Genomic DNA, 18,499 nt, shown 5'->3' with positions numbered 1-18,499 from the left:
ACCAGGAAAGTCCCCAGATTTCTGTTATTTATAAATTAGTATAAGAAAATCAAATTTGGTACGTATATTATGTATATTCTATCAATTTTCAAGGTTGAGCTAACAGATTTTTTCCCAAAAGAAGAAATACATCTCTACATTTGATGTCCAAAACAAGTGCTTTTGATTCAAACAACGTCTATTAAATGCATATAAACATTCATGCTTAACAGATATTTACCAAAAAAAAATTCCCCTATTTAGATTATGATTCATCCAAAAAATAGGAAGCACAAAAGAAAAAAAAGCATACCACAGAGAAAGTTAGGTGTGGTTACTGAACACCACAATTCATGCCTTTCAATGTCAAAAAGTGCTTAATTGAAACAATATAGACTAAACCTCCACTGTAAACTGTGGAACCATGTGTGCAGTTAGTTATGATTGCCACCTACAATGTCCGGTCAAAAGAAACAGAAAGGAAGTATGAGAGGTAAGTGCATAACGCAGCAGAAACATCTATACACAAAACTTATCCATCAGTGCCACTAAGGTAATTTGCACAGATGGCGAGGGGATTTAACAGGTATCCAATTTCCAGGTGTATACTCCATGCTTTATGAGATCACAATTTCATTTCATCTTTACAGCCACCCTGTGAGACAGTTATTGTTAACCTCAATTTAATGATTTAATGATTTCTGATAAGCTCAGAAAGATAAATGTGACCTTACTTGTCCCATGTCCCCCCTCTCACTCAATGGACAATGGCTCGAGTCCTCTGAGCCTGCACCACAAATCAGGCACTAGGGATATAGGTATACCCAGGGTGACCACTCATCCGGGTTTGCCTGGAACAGCAATGGCTTACATTGTTATCACAGCATAATTACCAACAGTACCATGTTTCACTCTCCAAAGTGTCTGGTCTGAACAACTATATAGTCTCCTTAAGTATAAAAGAGTGAAAGTCTACTTACATAAAAATATATCTAGCCTGTGTCTGAAACAAGACTGAAGCATTTGGGAAAAATGGCACTATTTTAATAAAAATGATGACAGCTATCATTCATTGAATTTTTTACATACAAAGTCCTTTACATACATAATTTACTCTTACCCAACATTCAAGTGAGAAAACTGCAGTTTAGAGAATTCAAGGTCACACAGTTAACAATGGGTTAAGCTGATTGGTACCCAGACTGATGAATCCTGACGATATGTGGCAATTTCTGAAACTACAGACACAGCTCTTTGGGATATCCTGGAAGGAAGGGATAAGGATGAAGTGAGCGGCCAGGAAGACTACCAAGGGTGCCTTTCTTGCAAAGTGAGTCTCTTTCCTTTAACTCCTTGGTCTTTAGTGGAACCACTAAGTGGGGTTGTGTGTGTGTGTTTGAAATAGAAACCACTTTTAAAAGAAGCAGGTTTAACACTGGGCAGAAGTGAAGACCACACACAGAGGCAAGTCAGACAGATGAAGGGATACTCACTTGACACAGGACTCTAGACCGAGCAAGATCACGGGGAGATTTTCATAAGTTTTGAAACTGGAGGTTCAGGATAAGTTTCCCTAAATTTCTAAGAAGCAAGTACACTCCAGCTGAAATGTGAAAGAGAGGAGGAGTGAAAGAGACGGAGTGTATAAGTTCAGCTGTTGATATAACATGGTATTACTTGGCAGTAAAAACTTTGTTTTTCCCATCTGATGTGAACCTTTTTTACTTGATGAGACTACATGTTCCTTAAAAGCAAGAAACCATGAACTCCATCCTCTTCTATAACTTTCACGAAATCCACTTTAGATAAAAGAAACTGCCTTTGCAAAATTAGAAAGAGGGTTATAACATTATTACTACCTTAGTAGATCTTGAAAACAAAAAATGATTTTGTATATTCTCCCTATTGCATTCAGGTAGATAGATGTAGGCACTGTCTCAATTTACTGGGATAGAAACCAGGTCATAGAGAATGACTCTACTAAAATGATAGTCACCGGTGCAATCAGGAGGAGATGCGATCACAGCCTCACGTAATTACATACTAACCTCATTTTTACAAACTCAGACACATGGAAGAATGCAAACCAGCAATAAATATTCACTGAACTCTGACCAATTCAACGTGTAATCTGATAATCATATCTGCCTTTAAGATTATTCTGGCAATTAAAGGAGTCAACCTGCAAAGAATCCTGTGTAACACACACACACACACACACACACACACACACACAGCTATAAATTTAAAAAAATATAAATACATGTTCTTTGTACATGAAGATACCCAAGAAACTGTTAACAATGGTAACCTTTGATTGAAGGCTGAAAAATGAAAGGAGGTAACCTTATTTTGCATTTTATACCTTTCTGTACATTTTAAACTTACTGGATTACTTTTAGTAATCATTTTAAATACAGACGTTAATCCTTAGTCACAAAGGGGCTGTGGTGCCCACAAATCCATTAGCATTACTGAAAAAAACAAGGTCACCATTAAGCCATATTCAGGAAAAACAGCACAAGTAAATTAAACAAAATAATACTTAAGACTTGAGAGGCACAGTATCTCTGAAAGCGGAGACGGGATAGAAGGGAGACTGGTTATTTCCTAAAAATTCCTTAAATTTCCTGCCCAGATATAATCATTGTAAACAAAACAGTGGAGTCAATGGGGAAGTGGAGCAGAGATAAATAATAAATCAAAATATCTATGGAATTAAAATAAATGTCCTAATTCTCTCATTTAATCTATAATGACTTTAACTTTGATTCAATGTCATTGGCAATCAATATTTGAACATTTAAGCTGCTGTGACACTTGATGTAACAGGCACAGGGAAAGGGCTAAGATTTAAACCTAGGGACACACTGCTCTTTATCATTCCCAGGGATGCTGGACCCCATCCTTCCAGGGAACACGATCCCGATACACAGGTATATACCACAGTCTAATATGAATGGCAGCCTGGGAATGCAGTCTGTTCAACGCTGCACAGAGACTGATGATCTTGATTCATTACTTGATTCTGTGTATAGTCCATCTCAATAAATATATCTTTATTTTTTTATTTTTATTTTTTTCACACACACACACTGTATTTTATTTTTACAAGAGATAAATCGACTGACACCAAGCATTGTACATGGATGACCACAACAAAAGCAACAATGATTGCAATTACGAAACATGAAACACACTCATACTATGTCATAATATTGACATTCAGTCCAGTAATCCTCCACTGTAACAGCTCCTTTACTTTGCAGTGAAAATTGATTTGTATATTCTTTGCCTCTGAGTCCTTGTGGAATTTTTTTTTTTTTTTTTTTAAATTCAGACAGAAAGTCACAAAAATATATCTTTATGGTAATTTTTTTTCAATAAGGCATATGAGGAAATCTTAGACATTTGGTCAATCTTAGATTCTTTTAAAAAAAATCTACTTTCAAATTTCTGAATACAAATACATTTGTTTTAGAGAATCTGTAATAATAATGTAATATTAATAATAATTATTATTTTCCTATAATTCTACCCACTTGGAGATAATCATCAACACTTTTGTATATTGCCTCCTTGTTTATTTTCTGCATAAATAGTTAAAAAATACAAGATTATAATTTATATTACATCCTTATGCTGTCACTTTTTAGATTACTATCATTTTTCCATTCATTAAATAGTAAAAAAAAAAAACTATCTACAGATAAAGAAGTAGGTAGACAGACAGACAGATAGATTCCATTATTGGCTACAGAGTACTAGTCTACCTTCTAGGTGCATTATATGAGCATTTTGATCTTTCTTACTTCTCCCACTGCCAACGTTATGAATTACATATGTCTGCTTATGTTACATTTTATGTACAGGTCACTCATATATATGTTATGTACATGTTTTTTTAATCTTTAATAATGTGATATACTAAATATGATATTAAAATTAAACAAATCTTTAGATCTACATCTGTTTGTATTCTTTTTTAAACTACTAGGAACTACTAACTAATTTTTCTTTTTCTTTTTCTTGTATACTGGAGTATAGTTGATTAGCAATATTGTGTTAGTAGCAGGTGTACAGCAAAATGATTCAGTTATACATATACATATATCTGTTCTTTTTCAAATTCTTTTCCCATTTAGGTTATTACAGAATACTGAGCAGAGTTCCCTGTACTATACAGCAGGTCCTTGTTGGTTACCTATTTTAAATATAGCAGTGTATACATGTCAATCCCAGACTCCAAAGAAGACATACAGATGGCCACGAGGCACAAGAAAAGATGCTCAACATCGCTAATTATTAGGGAAATGCAAATCAAAACTACAGTGAGATATCACTTCACACGAGTCAGAATGGCCATCATCAAAAAGTCTACAAACAGTAAATGCTGGAGAGGGTGTGGAGAAAAGGGAACCCTCCTACACTGTCGGTGGGAATGTAAATTTGTACAGCCACTATGGAGAACAGTATGGAGGTTCCTTAAAAAACTAAAAACAGAGCTTACAAACTAATTTTTTAAATTAGGTGTTGATTATTTTCTTACTGATCTGAAGTAGTTCTTTACATATGGGTATTAACTCTAGTTATATATATGATAATATATATATACATATATATAGAATACTTTTTGTGATTTGACATATGCAAATTTTAATTATTTTATTTTTAATGTAATTACATATATGAATCATTCCTTTTTAAATCTTTGCATCTGTATTTTAGTTTATCTTTCCCTAAACCCCAAATCAGATATTTATGAACATTCTCTTCTAGTATATTTATTACTACATTTTTATATTTATAATATAATTTTTAATCAATAAAACATTCTTCTGGGCTTTCTATTCTGTTTCAAGTATTTGTCTACTTTATCAACATCATATTATTTTTATTATTATTATTATTTTTTACAGATGGAGAATACAGCCAATATTTTATAATAGCTTTAAATGGAGTATAATCTATAAAAAAATTGAATCACTATATTGTACATCTGAAACTAACATAATATTCTAAATCAACTATACTTCAATAAAAAAATTCTGTCTTTGACTTCTGATAACTTGACTGTAATGCATCTTTCTGTGGATTTCTCTGGGATTATTTTATTTGGGATCCTTTTTTTTTTTGAATTTTTGAATTTTATTTATTTTTTTATACAGCAGGTTCTTATTAGTTATCCATTTTATACATTAGTGTATATATGTCCATCCCAATCTCCCATTTTAATTACTATCTTTATATAAATATTTTTTGGCTCTTATTTCATAAATACGAAATTCAGAATCACTGACCTGTGAAAATTTCCTGCTGAGATTTTAATTATATTAAACTTACAAGTCAATATAAAGAGATCGAAAATAATTAATGAATTGTCTTCCATACTGAGTCTCTGCACCCTGAGAGAAAAGTTTAATGGTTTCCTTCCTAAATACCATTCGCATTTCTCACAAAGTTTAATCCTCAGCATACTTTTTGTTGCTACTATGAATGGGCTCCTTTTTTCTCACATTTTGGAACTAGTTATTATTACTATATAGATCATGATATTTCCATTATTTACAATGGAACTTTACTACATTCTATTATTTTTAGTTGACCGTCTTTGTGATTTTTTTTCATTATCTACAAATAATTTTATCCTCCTTTCCAACAGTTCTTTCTCTTACTCCTTTTTCTTTTCTTAATACACTAACTAGATATTTCAAAGCTATTTTAGATAGTAGTGACGACAGCTGGTATGTTGCTAATTCTAACAGGAGATAAAATTTTTGTGTTTCACCATTATTAGTATTTTGGCTATTAATAGCTGGATCCCGATTTTGTTTATAAAATTATAGATACTTCCCATAAAATAGAAAGAGTAAATATCTCTAAACTGTGAGATAATGGGTGATTTTATTTTCCTTCACATTTTCACAGTAATTATCTAGGATTTCTAAATCTACCTTTCTATATTTTAGAATTCAAATTTTACTGATTTATGTTTTTAAAAAAATCATCCATTTGATTAAGTTTCTCAAACATATGTGGAAAAGATCTACAAAAGTATTATTACTTTTCATTTACAGATAACTATAGTTATATCCCATAACTGCTAATTTTGTATATATTTGTAAAATTAGACTAGCCACAAACACTTCCAATTTATTTTCCAAGTTTCCTAAAATGAGTGGATGCACACATCCTTAGCTCACTATTTCTCTTAATGTTCCTTGCTTCAGGAGAACATTTTTAACTCCAAATAATCTTGGTTAGCAATCAGTATCGTGCAGAAGGCAAGAGAGAAGCAAACCCTAAAAAGTTTTCTCTTTAGAAATAACATTGTACTGTTCCTTGTAAAAGACAGCAGATCTAAAGATAATATCTGGATACAAATTTCTCAAAGTAAACTTATTCTGCTAATAAAAATGATACTTCATCCTTTTTATTAAAATACATTCATGCTTAAAAAAAAATACATTCATGCTTATTAAGACTACAGTACAAGATGCCATAAAATAAAATATTAACAATTTGGTATTAGGAAATTCATAACATTCCCAGATCAGAGCTCCATGAAAACCAGATTCTAATACTGTTAATATTAAGACTTGCATGTTAATAAATGTTTGTGGCAATCTCTTCAAGTCCTCATCAAATCCTGTTTCTTTCATATTTCATTAAGTAACCATTATACTGAATCTGTCTTACCATCTGAAATAGTTTGAGATACATTATCAGAAAAATATATCAACTTCCAATATAATCAGCTAAATTTTTCATTTTCACTCTACCAGGGAAGTTTCAAAGTGCTAAAAAATGCAAACTGCTACCCATTTTCTAAAAACAGAAATGAAATAATTAGGTCACAATAGATGGCTTCTTTCTTAGAGAGAAAAAAAAAAAAGATGATGATGAATGCAACTGGAATGCTTATTGTCACTGAAATTCTTCAGGCCTGGATTCCAAGTACATGTCTTGATGCAGGTTACTATGACAACTTAAATTACAGAAAATATCCCCCCTTCTATCAAGTTGTTTTCTCCACAAGGCCATTTCAAGCCTCCTAAAATCTGTATGCATGGATTACTTATAACAACAATAAACATCTCTTCACAAGTTTTATTCAGAAATGCCCCCATCTAAACCCTTAAAACCAAGAACAAGCATATAAAAATAAATTCCATTAAATCTACATGGGACAGAAAATCTAACCTGAAAATACACATACAAAGCTTAAAATATAAAATGTTGAGAGTACTCTGAAACTACTCCCCATTACCAGAGGCACAGGGTGTATTACCACCATATGCTTCATTACAGAAACTATGGGAAATCACTTGCAAGGCAGTTTTCAAAGAAGATTATAGAACTAAGCCTTGTTTACCATTATTTTCCCCTCACTAATGCTTTTTACAGGAAAGTACCAGAAAAGGAGGGTGGGAGAATATTGCAGTCCTATTTATGAGAGAAAGAGAAACAAATAAGCAATCTGTAAAATTTAAACTTGTTTTACCTAATCTGTCTTTTACACAAAACATGGGCTTTATGGTTTGCTCTCACACAGCTTCAATTTTATACTCTCACACAGCTTCAATTTTATAAACCTAACAAAAATGCCTTGTGATAAATAACAGTGCGAATTATTCTCTATCCTCATTCTCTAAGAGAATAATGGCTTGGGAATAATTGCATCACTATGGAGAAATGTGATTCAGTACAGATATTCTGATTTTAAGACAGTAAAAATTTAAAGTAGCTCCTTAAAAAAAAAAAAAAAAGGTAGTTTTACAATGTAGCAATACTAAGAATTTCAAAGCTGGTTTTGCTGCTCACCAAAGTTAACATAACTAAAAATTACATGCTTCCTTTGGAAAGGCTTAGGGAACTCATATTCCCTGTTGGTATGAGTAAACTGGCTCAGTATCCAGCATAGGCAAAAAAGTTCTGTAAGTTCAAACAAAGCTTTATTTAAAAAAGAAAAAGAGAGCAGTATGCTAAATGCTAAAGGAGTCTCTTTGCTCTTGAAGTCAAGAATCAGACTGTTACTGAGCATTTGAGAACAGCAAAAAATGAAAACTCCTCAGCAGTAAACTCCAAGCAACTCATATCTCTCTCTCCTACCTGTATTAGTAAATAAGTATTAGTGTTCCAAGAGAAACAAAATAACTGAAGTGTTCAAATCTAAATGTACACAATCCCTACACTTAAAGCTGAAACAGTTCCTTCTTGGTGTAACTTACATATAATGCCTCCTATACAGAAAATAATTAATGTGTAAAATAAAGATCTGCAGAGCAGCTTCATCAATAATGGAAGCTAAAACTAAAATTTAAGTGACTATCCAATCATGGAGAGAACTTTGGTCAATGGAGCTACATAATACATTTTTTCCTTATGCTTTTCTTCTTTCAACTGTATTACAAATAGCAGGGCACTACAAATAGCAGGGCTCAACGAGGAGTTTTCAGCTCTCACATGGACGTAATGAAATCACCTTATTAGAATCAGGCTTTTATTCTCAACACTTGGAGACTTTTAGTCATGGTTTTCCCTAATGCCTGAGCAATGTAGCAGAGTCCACAGGAGAACTGAACCAGTGAGGATATGAACTTGTGTTTTTAGGAATCCGCTCCTTCCACAGAGTCTAGCAATTACTAGAAGGCTCTAAGGGGAAATTAATTTATGTGAGACCTTCAAAATTCATCATCTGGGCAAAAATGCAAGCACATAACTTTGGCAAGTGAGGGACTAAGGAATTTATGTGACAGCACAGTGGTTGGTGCCCTTAAAGAGTTTATTCACCTGTAAAATGTGAACAGTTTATTCATAAGTCATTCACTTACTGCAAACAAGGTCAAATTATTTCCCCTCCTGAGACCAGTAAGTCACTTTAATGTTCAAGAGACAAGAGACTATACACATCAAGCATACAAAAAGCAAGTGGAGAATAATTTAGTTGTATATTCCTACCTCAAGGGATTTTGTGCCCCCTTTATTTAATGAAGCCAATTATTGACACTGTTACAGAGATGGAAGCCCAAACTACAGGATATATTTCAGACTTACCAAGACCTTCTAACCTTTCACTGTTAGAAATACTCCACTGTTTTAAAAGAGGTTGCCGATTTAAAGCATTAGTAGAACAGTGCTCAGGAAGCCCAAGACTGGTGATAAAACCAGTTTGCAAAATTTTGCCTCAGACCCCAAATTTGAATCTCGAATTTGTAACATAGTGGCAACTATTGCTAACTACACTTTGTACTTATTTAAATAAAGGGTTTACAAATGATGATTCAACAGTGAACACAATCTCTGAAAGTCTCCCAAGACTTTGAAAAGTTTTCTTAAAAAAGTCACTGTAAGTGATACTCTTCTAGGATGTATGGAAGAGTACAAATTTTCAGACTCACCTTGCCGTGCTGGAGTGCCCAGGTGGGAGCAGTGTGAGGTAGTCTTGAGGAAGGGTAGAGCACCAGACAGGTATTCTAGGAGGAGCTACACAGGCATCTGAAAAGGTACACAGTGTCCTTACATCCTGGCTAATTTTTATCTTAGAAATGCTAAATCACCCCATTTTAACTTCTAATCAAAGAGCAAAATACACAAACTTTTAGCTTCAAATGGTTTTTCCAAACGGAATTTTTCCTCCCCTCTTGGGCCCTCTCCGCTAGTCATTTGAATTGCAGTACTTGTGGGGTAGATTTGTTTGGTTTGGTTTGAATTAGTATTTTTGTGCCTTTGAAAAAGGAATTTCAGTTGTTTCTTTAAAAGGTCATTTGATGGGCCCATGGTGTTCTAGGAAAGACTTTGTGCCTTCTTTTTCTCCTGACCAAAGTTCCCTGCAATACCACAATAATTTCTTGAAAGCAGTTTAGCAGTTAGACATTTGGAAAATTGCCTAAAGCCAGGGCCTAAAAATGAAGTTGAAGTTGAAGAGAACTCAGGTTTTCAGTCTTAAAAAACAAAAACAAAAACAAAAACAAAAACATGCCTCATTCTTCTTTGGTGAGTACAACTGACAACCATTGGCTAACCTAAGAAAGAGGGTAACTTGGCACCAGTTCTTTTGACCATTCTATTGCGTGATACTGTGAGAATGTGAAACTCTGCCATGACATTAGTTATAAAGAAAGCCGAAGAAAGAAATCTTGGCCACAAGACAGGAATTGACGCAATTCTTATGTCTGCCACATTCAGACTATGCCCTTAATGCAGATGTTTCTGCATTTATTTATAGAAAGGTTTACTTCAGTAACAAGACCATCTTCCATTAACCATATATTTTTAATATACCAAGACACTGAACTACTTTTATTATGAATAGGAAATACCACCCCCAAAAGTTAACAATCCTTAAGTTCTTAGCTATGAAATAATATGAAATATCAAATTAGAAATAGTGTAAAGGGATTTCCCTGGTGGCGCAGTGGTTAAGATTACATGTTCCCAATGCAGGGGGCCTGGGTTCGATTCCCGGTCAGGGAACTAGATCCCACATGCATGCCACAACTAAGAGTCCACATGCCACAACTAAGACCTGGCACAATCAAATAAATAAATATTTAAAAAAAAATAGTGTAAGGAGAAAGAACTGGTGGACCCCAAATCTGATGCAAGCTATCAGAAAATATATACATTGGTTGGATTCTTCTCTCACCATGGTGTGTCAGCTTGGATTTTTCTCCCTCTTTCTTAACTCTATAGCTCTTCCAGGCTACTTTGTAGCAATCTGAGTCTAAAGCATCACCTTCCACTGGAACCCAAAGGTCTAGGAGGAGCTTCAAGCTGTGACAAGACTCCCAATGGATTCATCTGAGGTTAACCCAACCTGGACCCTGGAGTCTCCTCAAATGTCCATTGATGAAAATTCCCAGGCAATTCCAGCTGCCTCTCAACCTATGTCTGAAGTGTTAATAAAGAACCTCTGTAACTTGACGCTCAACCTTAGTACCAAATTGTCATTCATTCTACCAGAATGTCTACCTCAACCAACTGGGTGGTTACTTGGTGAAAACATACCCTATAGGAGAGCGGTGAGGACCGTGTTAACTGATCAGAGAGATAAGATGGAGGGGCTGATCCAATCTATTAAAAAACGCTAAGGCAAAGGAGTTCCTTGGTCTGACTCTCAAAGAGAACCACAGCAGAATGACACTGAGACTCGATCAAGAGAGCAAAGATTTAGATGTAGCTGTCGTTTTTGCCGGTTTCGTAGAGATCCCTCTGAGGATAAATTTTTTTTAAATTAATTAATTAATTAATTAATTATTTTTGGTTGCATTGGGTCTTTGTTGATGTGAGTGGGCTTGCTCTAGTTGCAGCAAGCGGGGGCTACTCTTCCTTGCGGTGTGCGGGCTTCTCATTGCAGTGGTTTCTCTTCTTGCGGAGCACGGGCTCTAGGCACGTGGGCTTCAGTAGTTGTGGCACGCGGGCTCAGTAGTTGTGGCTTGTGGGCTCTAGAGCGCAAGCTCAGCAGTTGTGATGCATGGGCTTAGCTGCTCCGTGGCATGTGGGATCTTCCCGGACCAGGGCTCAAACCCGTGTCCCCTGCATTGGCAGGCAGATTCTCAACCACTGTGCCACCAGGGAAGCCCTCTGAGGATAATTATGAGAATTATTACAACAATAAGTATTACAGTAATTATTATGACAGACACAGAGTTGAAGGAGCCATAAACGTTATTCTTGTACTATTTTTTCTTGCTGGTAATTTTAGGATCATTATGAAGCAGCTTGGGAAAGACTGTGCACCAATATTTTGATAACCTATAAATTCTGTGATGTCTTTTTTTCTTGCATCTCTTTTCTACTTTAATACAGTAACTTATAAGGAATCTATGTAGCTTGCATTTGAATGACTTGAATATACTTTAGTTACACTTTGTGAAACAAATTAACTTGTGTGGAACGAAAGTGAAGAAAACGTTGGGTGACTTGGCCACAGCACTGTTAGAACAGCATGTTGAACTGTAACAAAAATTTTTGATGTGCTGTTTCGGAAAAAAAAAAGAAAGAAAAATATATACATATATACATTTCAAACACAACTGAGGAAGCGGGAAGTCAGTCCAAAGATTTCCCTTCCAGAGCCGGGTTCTCCCTGCTCAGCTTCTACAGCCCTGGATGGAGACACTGTTTCCAAATCTGGTTACTAGACAAGTACTTCATATAATTTAATAGTTGTTATAAAAATGCCATTCATTTCCAGATTACTTTTTCCATGGTGTTATAGCTGCAAGTGCAAAAGTGCATTAGTGCGTGCTTCCAAGTTTTAAAAGAGAGCGAGGAGCAGTCACATTAAAATATTTTTCTAATGAAAATGAATAGGCTTTAAGCCAACTAGATACCACAGAATTCCTGTTTCATCCTCTTCTATCAGATGGGTTAGAGCCATCTGGCTTCAACTAGACCTACCTCCTAAAGAAGCTAGAAGACAGACACACATTTGAAGCTGATGCACCTTTGATAAAAGAGCCTGTCCACGGACCATTATATCATCCAAAACGTGAGGAAGGGTCAACTCTGCTGGGAGAGAGGACTGGGTGACAAATTCAGAACCATGTGAGAAGAGGCGAAATAGACCAACCACGCTGATTCCCACCTCGGGCCTAGAAGCTATCTGGAATCCAGTTTGGTTGGCAAAGGGATTCTTATTTATCGAATTCAAAATTTCTTTTCCTACCCATCTTTTCTTCTTTAAAGCCTCACCACTCTTTTTAATTTTGTTTTCAAGAAAGTTTTTTGGAAATGGGAAGCGGGCACCTGAAAAGTAGTTTCTGGAATTGACATAATCGTTATCTTCTTTTGTCCATAAAATAACGTTATCACTACTAGAGCCAGGCATTTAAAGGCCAAGATGATTACGGTGCTTATTCCCTCACATATAGTTCAAAATGACACTAACTTACATATATGCTGACATTAAAATCTCTCCTTTTCAGATCTTTATAACTGTAAAATTCTGGATGAGTCGAGGCTCTTTACGATAGGATGGCACGTGTCCCAGTCCTGCCGGTGGCCTGGGAAGGTGGGAAATGCCAAACCGGACAGGAAGGCCTCAGTCCTCAGGACTCAGCTCTGATAGACCGCTCCTCACCTCTCCGGTCCCCAGTGAGGTCTCAGTCGTCTCCCCACCAATTACTGCAACCATCCTAACTATTCAACCCATCGTCCACCCTTCAGCCAGACCACTTTAAAAAAGCAAACAAGAAAAGAGCGAATCCTATCATTCTACTGTTTTTAAAAGCCTCCACCAAAGAAGTTCAAACTTCTTTTGTTTGGCCCGTAACTGTAGTGACAATATTTTCCTCACTGCAAATACAGACATAAGATCTGGCAACTGTGAGAGTACTCACAGAGGCGGTAAGAAAGCTGAGATTTAAACTGGGGTGCTCTCAGAGAGTGGACCACGTCCCGGTGCTCTACACGAGCCTCTCTGCGTCCTCGCAGAGGATGCCACTAGCTCATTTCCAGACACCCTCCCGAAGCCACCACATGACATGCCCAGCCTCACCCAGGGCTCAGCCTCTCGGCCTCTAGCCCTCCTTCATGCTGGTGTCCCGTGCCGAGGCCCCACCAACTCACCCTCCAAGAGACTACCCAAAAGTCTCCCAGCGCCTGGAACCTTCCCCCATCCAAACTGATCATTCCAGGTACTCCCAAGTGGCTGGCTAACACTACTCACTGGCACTGCTTCCTAAATCCTCACAGCCTGATGAGGCGGGCAGGCTGTAAGAAGGGAAGACCAGGAGAGAAAACTCGACAGAAGGGTTCAATAACTGGTCCAAGGTCATACAGCTAATAAGTAGGGGAGCCAGGAGCTGAACTCAGGCAAACCGACTTCCGAGCCCATGACCTTCAACAACCGACCTCACCATCTCTACTATGTATCCCTACTGTAATATTTAGCACAGATTATAACAAACTGTTGGCTCTGCTTGAGGGCAGAGACCTTTTGCACTGATACTGCCTAGCACATCAGAGGTGCTCAGTAAATGTCAACTGAGGGCTTGATGAATTCAGAGGGTTTTACAGAATGGTAACGGGTTGTTGAGAGGTGCTGAGCTTATCATCAGTGAAAGCCCTGCCTAGCTAAACGATTTCTTTTACCTAGATATAATTCTATGACTACATCTCTGAAAAATAGGTATTTATTATATAAGCAATTGAAATGGACCAATAATCAACTTATACCAACATGCGCAATTTGGGAAAAAAGGGATAAAAATTGGAAACCTCTACATTCCAATAATTATATTATTTTTGTTAAAGTTAAAATTAAGGTTATTTAAACATCCACTGGACACTTCTAAATATGTGTAAGGATCAGACATTCTCCTACTTTGGTAGCCAGCCTCCCAGATAACCCCCAAATATCCCTGCCTCCTGGTCTTCATATCCTTGTGTATTCTCCTCCCACATGAGCGGAGTTAACTTGTAGAGCCACTAGGATATTGTGGAAATGATGTGTGACTTCCAGACTAGGTCATAAAAGACAATGCAGCTTCCATGTTGCTCTCTTTGATCACTTATTCATGTTATACAGACATTCAAGCAGCCCTATGGAGAAATCCACATGGTAAGGAACAGAGAGGCCTCCTGCCAATATCCAGTTCAAATTTGCCAGGCTTGTGAGCAAACCACCTTGGGAGTGGATCTTCTAGCCCCAGTCAAGACTTCCTGTGGACTACTTACAACACGGGAGGAAATCTGGGCTGCAACCTTATGAAAGATCCTGAGCCAGAGCTGCCCACCTAGGACATTCCTGGATTTCTAATCCAGAGAACCTAGGTGAGATTAAAAATGTTTGTTGTTTTAAGTCCCTAAGTTCAGGGCAACTTGTTTGCAGCTATAGATAATTAATATTTCTACTGTCACCCACACAGCCTTTATTTAAATTAGTTTATAAGAATGCAAACAGAAGCTGGTGACGTAAATGAACACAATATCAGGTTATTGCAACTCCTATACACTGAGCACAAGAAAAACAGAATGATTAAGAACAACTCAAGAGCAAAGTAAATTCCAATGTCAAGAGGTGTTGCCTTTTTTTCTTTCTTTTTTTTTCATCAGTAAAGAATGCAGGCCCTTCATTTGCTTGTAGATGTCTCTTAATGACTGCTGATTAATTGTTGGATATATTCTCTTCCTCCCAACTAGGCCCACCAGGATGGATAATCAATCGACAATAGGGTCATTTTTATTACTGTAGAAACCAGAAAAGAGCTTACTGCTCTGGCTGTTCAAGTCTCACAGGTGATATAAGAAAAAGTCTAAAGGTTTGGAGGAAGCTACTCTCTACTCTCCAAGACGCCAGAAAAGTTCAAAAAGCACATTTCTTTCTTATTGAAAAGAGAAAACCATCTAAATATTCAACTCTAAATATCCAACTGTAAATAAAATGCGATAGCACATTTTCATAAGTGTTCACAAAATAAATTAAAACCACAAATACAAAAATTGGAAAGAAGGGCAGGAACGTTCAAAGTTTTTTTTTTCTTCTTCGACACCAAAACTCACAGATATCGTACATCTCTGAATATAATTCAGTTCTGCTAAGAGCAACATACGATGGTAATAAGAAAAGTATCTTGGGTTTTACATATTCCATATGTAATGTTAAAACCATAAAATGACTACAGAGACAATGAGGTAGATTTTCTGTGGAAATGAATCCATTATGATGCTATCAGCTACATTAGTTTGTAAAGCAGAGGGCAATGGTAATAACAACAAAAAAATTCACTTTTCATAAACATTTACTAAGCCCTTACTATATTTAAAATACAGGAGAAATTATAAAGGTAAATAAGATATGTATTCCTTTCTATCAACTGTGCAATATTTGTGAGATGTAACTAATATCTGGTAATAATAATACCAAATAAATGTTTTGGAAGCACCAAAGAGACTTGAAAAAGAAAACCTATAGTAGAGTTCATATCCTCGTGGATATTCAGGGAGTCTTTGTGAAATAAGTCATTATACTTGTATTATGTTGTAAATTTTCTGAGCTTTTTCATATTAATATGTTAGAAGTCCCCAGGTGACAAAGCTGAGATTCAGAAAGATTAGATGACTTGATTTGAACACAGTCCCTGCCTTTTAAGAAGTAATAGTAGGCACACAGTAAATAAGTGCCTGGCCACACACTGTACAATCCAGCCACTATTCACAACCCTGTGAGGGTAAATCCTACAGTCCCCATTTGGCAGATGAGGAAACTAAGATTTCAGAAAGATTTGGTACCTTTCCAGGTTCACACAGCTAGTAAGTGGTGGAGCCCTGATTTGAATTCAGGTGCACTTGATTTCAAAGATCCTGCTTTTTTCCTACCAGACTCCCATCCCAGGTTAGTTCACATAACCCAGGCAGGTCCTAATAAGTGTTCTCACTCTATTGCCCCTTCCCTTTCTGGCCTAATAAACTGATCCATAAACCACAGGAATTCAAATGCATCCTTGTTATTTTAGTCTTCTGATTTGTTATTAAATGTCATTCAGGAACTCAGAAGAATAACAAAGGAGAAGGATAGGACACGCAAAGGACATGATCAATTATTTTTTAAATAGCCGAGCAATCATTTTTCTTTAGGCCAATTTGAGAAATGCATTTATAAACTTTACCAGACAAGCTATCCAATGATTACTTTCCCCTGGATAACACGTTCATATCCCACACACCAGAGAGTTGTTTTCAGAAGATGAACTACAGAGTTTGGATAAAGTATTCACCAAATTATCTAGGTGTCTTTACTGGAGATCTTTTACTCCAATTGGAGTTGGCCAAAACCCAAAAACACTGTTAAATGCATATAGATTAAATGACAAACATAACCACACCAACAGAAGCTGTGTTTCCCTATAGAACACTTATCACAGAAACTGTGTTTCCCTACAGAACACTTATCAGACAAATGTGATACTGGGACATATTAAAGAAAGGAACAGTATGATCCTTGGTGTGGCCCAGTGATTAGGACAGAACACATTGCTGGGCCAAAGTTTTAAGAGAAAACTTCAAACTGATAGAAATGTTAGGAAGGGAAAAGACCTGAAGAATAGAAAAGGAAGCAGACGCAGGCTCCTTCTGCAAAGGAGACATCATAAAGCTGTCTTTACTGCTGCTCAGAAAGTACAAGGCTCTGCAAAGGCACAGTGAGTTTGCAGAAGAATTTAGGCGGAATCGCTATACCCCTCTGAAAGAGCTGCCTTCTGAGATTGGGAAAAACTCAAAGAAGTTAACTGGCTTTTAACTTAAATGAAGTAAACTACAAAGATTAAAAAACACAACAAAACCCCGATAAGGTTGTGAACAGCCCTTCAGCAGATACAAATTTCTCTAAACGTACTGAAAGGATTCTGAAAGGAGGTTTCCACGCTGTTCTGTGTTGTTAGACCCACTCCCCTACTGCACCATGGAATTATGTCTCATTTCTTCTTTATAGTCCCAGCACCTAGCACCAAATCTGGCACACTCAATAAACGAGGATGAAGGGAAGGCCAGGAGGAGGGTCTAGAGAAAGCAGGAATTTGACATGCTATTTCCTGAGGTGGCAATGCAAGCAGCTGGCTGACAAATTTCTCTCTTCCTTTTCTCCCTACAAGGAAGGACTGGATCAGGGTGGGGGGTAGGCGGGAGGGGGGTTATTTTTTAAATGAAAGAAAACTATTGTTAATTAGCAAACAAACTTGTGGCTTTCTATTTTTGTATTAACACAAATGAAATCTCAAATGTTGATTTCAGCCACCACTCCCCAATCACCCTGGAAATTTTTCTAAATACTACAGATTGCTCTAGTTAACCTCATCGTAGCTTATCAGATTTGATTATCCAGCTTTATTGCTATCAATTAACCATCTATTCAATACTGTTACCAAACAACAAGAAAAGTCCCAAGACTGCTTTTAAAGACCTGACAGTTCTGACTATAAGGTTCTCGGCATGGACGTTTTAAACTTTCTCCCTTTTTTCCCCTAATGGTCTCAAAAGAACTAATTTTAAAGAGACCCTGCCATAAAGAAGAGTGAGTTCAAATATGAGGGATTTCTTTTTTAAATAACACGAATTAATTTCAAGTGACAATGATTTTCATTCTCCATTTAAAACGAGAGCTGGTAGAAAATTTTTAGCATATCTTTAAAAGGCAAAAAATAGAGAGCAAGGAATATTCTACTATTAAAATTGAAAATTACTATAGTATGTTGGCATGTTCAAGCATGCTTTAAACAATTATCTAATTTCCTAAATTGCACTATTTCATGATTATGTTAATCTTGAATAAATGTCTTCATTTCAGTGAAAAGAAAAGCATAAGCAACAAAGCTACCTTAAGCTGAAGAAAAGAGTATCTTTAGGTTTAAACATTACTTATGCCAGGCACTTGTGCAGATCACACTTTACATATTTCTGAAACCTTATCATTTCCTGCCTTAGTGTTTTAAGGAAGGGATGCCCTTAGATCATTTCTGGAATTACAGTCTCCCACAGTTTTTGGTCCATTTCTGGTGTACTCTCTCTCCTTGCTGAA

General features: G+C 36.4%; 1 protein-coding gene and 1 pseudogene across 4 annotated transcripts in view; one reads left to right on the top strand and one right to left on the bottom strand.

Moving 5' to 3' along the window:
• Positions 1–18,499, bottom strand: part of RASSF8 (Ras association domain family member 8) — a 126,501-nt gene that overhangs the window by 75,534 nt on the left and 32,468 nt on the right. For 2 of the 4 annotated variants that reach the window (XM_059935498.1, XM_059935500.1), the window contains exon 2: positions 9,381–9,477. The exons of 1 other annotated variant lie outside the window; for it this stretch is intronic. The gene's annotated coding sequence lies outside the window, so the exon portion shown is untranslated. Of the gene's footprint in view, positions 1–1,472; positions 1,583–9,380; positions 9,478–18,499 lie in introns of all 4 variants that reach the window. One more of the 4 variants, XM_059935497.1, reaches the window with a different exon arrangement.
• On the top strand, positions 10,773–13,051 carry LOC132372847 (developmental pluripotency-associated protein 3-like; annotated as a pseudogene).

The sequence above is a fragment of the Balaenoptera ricei genome, chromosome 10, assembly GCF_028023285.1.
Source record: "Balaenoptera ricei isolate mBalRic1 chromosome 10, mBalRic1.hap2, whole genome shotgun sequence".
Lineage (NCBI taxonomy): Eukaryota > Metazoa > Chordata > Mammalia > Artiodactyla > Balaenopteridae > Balaenoptera > Balaenoptera ricei.
This window is presented reverse-complemented; position numbering and strand designations above follow the sequence as displayed.